Source organism: Macrobrachium rosenbergii, chromosome 49 (genome assembly GCF_040412425.1).
Source record: "Macrobrachium rosenbergii isolate ZJJX-2024 chromosome 49, ASM4041242v1, whole genome shotgun sequence".
Classification (NCBI taxonomy): Eukaryota; Metazoa; Arthropoda; class Malacostraca; order Decapoda; family Palaemonidae; genus Macrobrachium; species Macrobrachium rosenbergii.
This window is the reverse complement of record NC_089789.1, coordinates 1,958,979-1,968,050: the sequence shown is the minus strand read 5'-3', so window position 1 is coordinate 1,968,050 and position 9,072 is coordinate 1,958,979. Positions and strand designations below refer to the sequence as shown.

Here is a 9,072-nt window from a genome sequence, read left to right as displayed (position 1 = left end):
CAAAATGCAAAGCACATATTGACATCTCAAAGGATATTTTCTTTAATCTAATGCCCTATGGATACAACCCCTCAAAACCTAATTAGTTTTCCAGCTAAATGTGAAAGATATGAAATTATAGCTATGGGACTCTGAAAGTTGTGAAAGGAAGACAAAAAAATCAGGACAATCATCTGCAAATTCAGCACCTAAGTACAAAATAAACTCTAGACACAAAAGGACATCTTTTCACAAAACTGTGCTGTCTAGTCCTGTTTACAGAGGCATAGGACAGTAAAATTAATTCAAATAGCAGCACTATAAATAGTGTGCTAGCAAATAGGATAACCTTTTATAAAATTTGGTTCTGCAATAAATATTACTAACAGATTTAACGGTAATGTTCCCATGTACAATTCTGAGCTAAATACTACCTACCAACTTCTCTCTACTCTTATTTTCATCTATTAACATAAAGCAACTTTTGAGACAGGAATGAATTTGCAGATGTCTGAGAAGTAGTAAAGAAAAAACAGCATAAGCTTCAAGAGGGAAATTGGTCCTGCCACTGGTAATGGCATAATGGAAAAATGGCTCACACACAACTGTCTGATAAAACAAAATTGAGCCTATGGACCTTTTGTAACCCAACATCTCAAATGTCAATCAGATCCACTCATGAATTCACTAACTGGCCCAAAACCTTAAAAGTTATCAACCCTCCTTCAGGTTGCTGCTGCAACAAAAGTGTACAAAAAAAAATCATGTATATCCCTTCATGCTCCTTCCTTTCCTCTCCAACTGCCTTCTTATCTTCCATTGGTCGCTGCGTCTTTGTTTTGTTTGCACTTCTGAACTTGTCTCTGATGTTCACGCTGCAGTCCATTGGTCGCTGCATCTTTGTTTTGTTTGTGCTTCTGAACTTGTCTCTGATGTTCACGCTGCAGTCCATTGGTCGCTGCGTCTTTGTTTTGTTTGCTTCTGAACTTGTCTCTGATGTTCACGCTGCAGTCCATTGGTCGCTGTCTTTTTGTTTTGTTTTTCTGAACTTGTCTCTGATGTTCACGCTGCAGTCCATTGGTCGCTGCGTCTTTGTTTTGTTTGCGCTTCTGAACTTGTCTCTGATGTTCACGCTGCAGTCCATTGGTCGCTGCGTCTTTGTTTTGTTTGCGCTTCTGAACTTGTCTCTGATGTTCACGCTGCAGATCATCTTCGCATAGGTCCAGTCTTTGCATCTAAGGATTACATGACTTGTAATTATTGATTCTTGTAGTTGTGTCTATGCTCTGTGAGGCTTAATACTACTTTGGCTAGCAAATATTAAGCTGGAGAGCTCTTACTGGTTTTCCTCAAAGAGGCAATACATGACAGATATTGTAGTATGGTATATACTGTATATGTCAAAATGGAAAATTACAAAAGACCAGTCCATGTGATACCTGTTAGTACTTTAGCTGAAAACATCACAAAGCCACACAACAAAGTCATTGCTATGCTGTGTAGTTGGTAGACTTGTAAAAATAAAACTAAAAATTTTCATGGAATGTTGGCCTATTTTGTTGTGTAACTTTGTTAGCCTCAAATCGTCAGTTATTTTTTTACATAACTAATAATTCTCCTTGCATTCTCATGTTAACTTCTACATGGTTTTTCCATGTATAAATGAGCTGCAATGATTTTACATACCCACTGTACCTCTTTGTTCAATTTTATGGTACACCATAACTTATAAAACCACAGGCAGTAATACTATAAAGTAATTACAGTGTGCCTTTTTGTGATACACTGTACACGTCACTTGGAAGTGTCTTTGCAAACACAGATCACTGTTCTGCCTTTACTTTTCACCTGTTCCCTTCGATTTCTTCCTGATTAGCTGTCCAATTTCTTTAAATTTACCTTACTCCAATTTTCCCCTTCATTTAAGAATACGTAAATCCTTTGGGTGAATCCTGAGAGTGTAGGATTGTGACTCAGTGGTCTTGTTTAAGGAAAAAAAAAAGGATCCAGGTACCCTTAAAAAGAAGACCCACTGTCACTAGTCTCATTCAGGTACTCATCCAGCTGCATTACCACTCACCCAGTGAGTCCATTGATTAAAGGTACTATCACAAAATCACTCCCTCAAACAATTTACCTTTGCTTGTCTAGGCTATTGTTAATGCCTCGCATATATATGTTCACTTGGTGAAAGGAAAATCAATGTGGACTTGTTAAATCCAAACTCTTCTTGACTGCTAACTTGAAGATCATTATCATTATAATATTAAACAATTTAGCCAAAACTTTTGAGTTGCTGTACTATTCTTAATTCTCATTGTGCTGGCTCAAAAGATTTGTTTTTAAATATATATGTTAAATACAAAATTTACTACTTAAAATTTTATCATTTGGACAAAAGAACATGGTGGAGATTCTAACAAAATCTCTTTCAAAGATTTTGCCTCCAAAACTTGATGTGTCATTCTACTTAGAATAAAGACCAATGCCTGTAACAGCAGGTTTAATATCTTAATCTATTATCAGCTTCATTTCTCCACAAGGTTTTTATGGATAGTGAACAATTCCAGACAGAAGTACATTTGATCTAGACATAACAGGAGCAGCTCTGACTTTTTTTATTGGAATTTTCATTTTCCTCAATGCATGCATAAGCAGGGATCCAACAAACTTCGACATGCATACTGGTCTCATATGATTCGTGGAATGAAAATTTAGATACGTTGTTTTTTGTCACACCACCTTGAATCACTGAAAATCATAAATTTCTGTGGTGGCATGTTTTACATCACTTTATCTGCTTGCCAAATTGCAGACAGTTCTACTGTGCTAATCTGAAGTCAAGCTCCAACTCTGGCCAAAACTATAGTGAAGTATGTACAGTTTATATTAAATGAAGTTCAGAAACATCTGCGGATTTATCCTCTACTGGCTATTACTGTAATATAAATACTATCTTACCTGAAATAGCAAAAATCCTTCTGCCATCACGCCATGATCAATGTTACGGAGGGCTTGCAAGGTTTCATACATGCCGGGGCATCGCTTGAGTACTTGGGATCGTAACCCATACTTTAATAGGACCAAGCCAACACGGAACAGTACTTTAACTCCCAAAACAGAATAAAATACGGGTCAGCATTTAAAATTCTCTATCTCTTGAAAGATACAGAACGGTAAAAACAAAAGATGTGGATGTGTGAATGTTATTTTATCTAAAGTGAAAACTTATGACCTGCAAGTCAACATTTCACAGTTTGTAACCTACACTTGGATTATAAGTGAACCATGGGAAGAAAAATGACTCTTTGTAGCGTTTATCTGTTCTATCTGGTCTTGTCTGACCTATCAGCCAAGTTTTATTAACTGTTTCTTACTTCAATTTTTTCTTTTCTGCACAATCCTCTAAGCAAGCCTTAAAGCTGCGACAACCTTGTTTCTAGTTGAGCACAAATATGACGGGAGAAGCATCTTGAATTACAGCTTACCTTCACAAAAGAACATATCTCAAACTCTGAGGACAGAAGACCACGGTAATGTGCGGGAAAATAGACACATAAACCACTCTGTCACGTAGAGGACTGGCTCCACCTTGTGCTTTTTCTGCAAAAGTAAATGACTTTGTCAGCAGAACTGCTCCGTGAGTTCAACATAAATTTTGCAACAAATATTCTGCTATCTAATCTGATATCAGTAACTAAAAGTCAGAATAAGAATTTTTTTTCAGTTCTAAGAGATGCAGGACTAAACATAAATAGTAGACATGAAACATAACACTTCAACTAGTACCATATTTGTAAGACAATGCTACAAAATAGTTTAGTCAATGTCAAAATATCTGTGAAATAAAAATACTCCATAAAACAACTAAAATTTACCACTTACTAAATGTTTATAAGCTGAAGGTGAGGTTTTCTTCAGTAGTTTGCACAAAATATCTCCATCAACTTGAATGGCTTCCTGCAAAAATAATCCAACCCAAAATTAACATCAGATCTCTCACATGAAATTCATCTTAACAAGGAAATAAGTTATGCCTTTTTATCTTTAATAGAACTTATAAACAAGATTGACAATAATGCAGATCCTTAAGGAGTCTTACCAATCCATGAGCATAGCAACCAGGGACATGTTTATCGCAGATTGCTTTTAAGCACCAAAATGCTGGCTCGGCAGGCATTTGCATGAGAAGGACGGCTGCAAGAGGAGCGTGTGCCTGGCAGTACTCATCGGGAGACACCTGTGCATGAACTTTCAAGACGCGAAACAAATCTTCTTGTCTGGAAAACAAAGGACAAAATTCAAGTAATCACATTCACAGAACACCAGGAACCAAGATTTCATGATAACTTTTATACTGGATACCAATTAGGATAATTGCTGATAAAACTAAAAGACTTAAAAATCAAACAAGGTGGTCACTTTTAACACTTTTTTTGAAATGATCAATGTTGCTACACACTTATACAGTATCTGCAGAATTAATAGGCCTTATTTTCACTTCAATCACCTTTATACATCTGGTTGGTTGATTATGAGGCCTGGTCCCAGCACATTACCTTGCCCAAGGGAACCCAGTAAGAATGCTAAGCTGTTAAACGGAATAAAAGGTGTGGAATAAAGGTCCGGTGTGGAACAAAAGTCCTGGTGTGGAGCAAAAGGCCTGGTGTGGAATTAAATATCTGGTGTGGAATAAAAGGCCTGGTGTGGAATAAAAGTCCTGGTGTGGGCCTCTGGAACTTTTCACCCAAAACGGACAATTTATATAGCTGTGCCTTACAGTGTTTAAAGTAATTTTTAATGTGGAAATTATTATACAAAACTGAGAAAAGACCAAAATCAAAACGGTGGACTAAATACAAATCCGAATTTTCTTAGACAAGCGCTTCGAGATATTTTTTCCACTTGTTTGTCACTTTTTCAAAAGTTTTATTTTAAAAGAGATCTTTCACATTCAGAATGGATTTCTGATCCCATTTTCCTGCCGAGAGCAACCAGATATGTTGAACAGCAGCACCAATATGCAGGAAATGTGTCTCTCTGTCGAACCTCTCAGTTCCAGACACTAGCGGATCCAGAAAAATTTCAAGGGGGGCACCAATTTTCATATTATACTTATATATATATAAATATACACACACATATACAGTATATACATACATACATACATATATATATATATACTGTATATATATATATATATATATATATATATATATATATATATATATAATTTCTTTCATCGATTTTTTTTTATTTTTTACCCATTTTTATATTTGTTTGTTATTATTATCTAACTCTTCAATATTATCATTTTAAAATTATATTTCATGGGGGCACGCGCCCAGGTGCCCTCCCCGATCCGCTAGTGTATACGTGTGCGTGTGTGTATGTGTGTGTGTGTGTCTGTGGTTGAAGAGTGGCCTCAAGGTCTTCAGACAGTCCCTGGGACTGCATAAGAGTCCCCCTCTTCTGAAATATATATATATATATATATATATATATATATATATATATATATATATATATATATATATATATATATATATATATATATATATATATGATTTGAGAGAGGGGGTGAAGAATTATTGCAATTATTACCACACACTGGGCATGACCAACTTTCCAGGAATCAGCAAGACTTCCGAAGACTGAAGCAGCTCCCATGGAGTCCAAAATGACTCCGGAATCCCAGCAGAATCCAGACACATCAATTACTGTGTCCGGGGATCAGCAAGAAACGTCCTTTAATATCCAGTTCGCTCTACCTCGGAAATAATATATTTTCATATGTTACCCGAAGGGGAATTTTTTTGTTGATAATAAGTTCGTCGTCTCGTGGGCTCGAACCACGGAAGAAGGCCGTGTGGTTAAATGCGCGTCACTGTAGTCCTGAGTTCTCGTCTTCCGTGGTTCGATCCCATGAGACGTCGAATAACATATATGAAAATATATTATTTCCACGGTAGCACGAATTGAATATTAAAGGACATTTGTAGCTTAATGCTTGTATATAATATATATATATATATATATATATATATATATATGTATATATATATACGTATATATATGTATATATATATGTATGTATGTATGTATGTATATATATATATATGTATGTATGTATGTAAGTATATTACTAAGAGGACCTCATTCAAACTGGATGGTATCTAATGGAGTATTTATTCAGAAAAAGTTACAAGCTTTCTTGGACAAACAGTCGACATTATCAAGTATCCGTACACACTGTATGGATACTTGATAATGTGGACTGTTTGTCCAAGAAAGCTTGTAACTTTTTCTGAATAAATACTCCACTAGATACCATCCAGTTTGAATGAGGTCCTTTTAGTAATTCTACTAATGCACAGAACAATTGTGTATGTGGTAAAGTTAATATATTCTATGGGTCCCTTTATCTGATATATATACATATACATATATACACACATATGTAAGGTGTTTCATAACAAAAACAAGTATTTTAGCCAACACTTTCTACTTTTAGACGACAGTGCTTCGTTCGTGGCAACAACTAGGAATATCTTGAAACCCAGTAAATAAAGCTACGGAGTCGATAATATTATCATGGAATGTGACCTCTGGCAGCCATAATTAAAAGACCGATACAGCGCGCATGCTCAGTCTATTGTAAAAAAAAAAACTGCAGAAAAGGCTGGCTAAGTCTCATTTCTTTCTATTTTAAGGCTTTTGAACGATACTTGGAGAGAATTGTAAATAAATTCTACAGCAACAAATTAATTTTGACTTATTTGGAATGGAATTAGTTTATAAAGGCGGATAAAACTATGAAAGTATCTAATGAATCAATCGGTATAGGCCTAGCATTCTAGGCTAAGGTGTTTTTCCTTGGTGCTACTATTCTTAAAGGTTATTTTTCCCCAGCAGGATGATTCGATAACTGTTAACATAAAGGAATTGTTTTTATATATCAGAAATCAAATCGTAATCAGAATAAGGTTTAAATGATATAGCACCTTACGTGATAGTTGATTGAGGGTATAGGTCTAGCCTAGGCTACCAAGCCTAACTTCCTTGTATCACTAATCTGTAAGATATGTATCGTTTGACGAAAACAAATGAAACCAGGGGATTTGTTACACATAAAAGTACAACTATTTGTACTCTGAATCGACTAATAGAAGCTATTTGTTACCGTTTGTTCACGCCGTTCTGAAATGCTCTCACCAAGTGGGTGACGTGACGTCAATTTCGTTTAAAAAACATCGTTTGATAAAACATCTCTAACGCTGCCTTTACATGTAAAAAAAATTTGAAAAATTGATGGCATGGACTAGATCCTACAAGCCTCATATATATATATATATATATATATATATATATATATATATATATATATATACATATATATATATATATATACATATATATATATACATATATATATATATATATATATATATATATATATATATACATATATATATATATGTATATATATATATCTTTAATTGTTTTTATATTTTCCCAGTTTTATATTTATTTATGTTATTATTATATAAATCTTCCATATCGATATTTTATCATTATTTTTCATGGGGGGGGCACATGCCCAGGTGCCCCCCACCCACCCCCGGCCTGGATCCGCTAGTGGTTCCAAAGGCCCTTTGTTCCTCGCACCTTTGGACTGTGGAACAGCCTCCCTGCTGAGGGTGTCGAACAATTGGAACTTCAGAAGTTCAGGTGAAGACGCACAGTGCATTGCTACCACAATACAATTCTCCATGTGTTTTAAAATCTAACTTACATTTTTATCTAGTTATTCATTTGTTAATTTATCTGTTTTTTCTAATAACTGACATCCTCTTTCTATATTTACCATTACCTTCTGTTACTTGTTTCAAATGAACAAAATATTCTTTGGAAGCTTAAATTTCAGGTCGCTGGCCCTTGTGGGCTTGTTCCACATGAATGGGGTCCATCTTCTGAGTAATAATAATAATAATAATAATAATAATAATAATAATAATAATAATAATAATAATAATAATAATAATAATAATAATACGAAGGATATGGAATATGCCAGTGGAAATTATACCCATAATCATAGGAACACTAGGCACGATCCCAAGATCCCTGAAAAGGAATCTGGGAAAACTAGATGCCGAAGTAGTTCCAGGACTCATGCAGAAGAGTGTGCTACTAGGAACAGCGCACGTAGTGAGAAAAGTGGTGGATTCCTAAGGAGGCAGGGTGCAACAAGGAACTCCCCACGCTATAAAAACCACCCAGTCGAATAGGATGACTGGTTTAGACCCCCCAAAAATAACAATAATAATGATTATGCAATTGCATGTACCCGTGTCCACCTTTCTGTAGGAACATTTGGTGAAGCGGGAACTGTCAGTGGAGATCCTTGCGAATGTCGTCTTCCAGGCGGGCTTCGGCTGGGGATCCAGCAAGCTGCTCGAAAACTCCAGGATTGCGTTCCAGCTGTCTGTTGTTAGGAATAATCCAACTGAATTCAGAATGGAAATGTTCTGGATTGACTAATTTCTCAATTCCGGAAGTGTTCTGGATTGACTAATTTCTCAATTCTGGAAATGTTCTGGAGTGACTAATTTCTCAATTCTGGATTGGCTAATTTCTCAGTTCTGGAAATGTTATGGACTGACTCATTTCTCAATTCTGGAAATGTTCTGGACTGACTAATACCTTAATTCTGGATTGTCTAATTTCTCAGTTCTGGAAATGTTCTGGATTGATTAATTTCTCAATTCTGGAAATGTTCTGGACTAACTAATTTCTCAATTCTGGAAATGTTCTGGACTGACCAATTTCTCAATTCTGGAAATCTTCTGTATTGACTCATTTCTCAATTCTGGAAATGTTCTGGACTGACTAATTTCTCAATTCTAGAAATGTTCTGGGCTGACTAATTTCTCAATTCTGGGAATGTTCTGGACTGATTAATTTCTCAATTCTAAGCATCAAGCCTCAAAAGACATGAAAACAACGGCATTGTGAATTTCGTAATAAGACACAAACAGTATGCAATATTTAATCATCAAGAAATACAATTATTAAAAAAGAATACATTAA

At 35.4% G+C, this 9,072-nt stretch overlaps 1 pseudogene; it reads right to left on the bottom strand.

The window, feature by feature from the left end:
* Nucleotides 1–788: 788 nt before the first annotated feature.
* On the bottom strand, nucleotides 789–8,842 carry LOC136832007 (TBC1 domain family member 10A-like; annotated as a pseudogene).
* Between the last annotated feature and the right edge of the window lie 230 nt (nucleotides 8,843–9,072).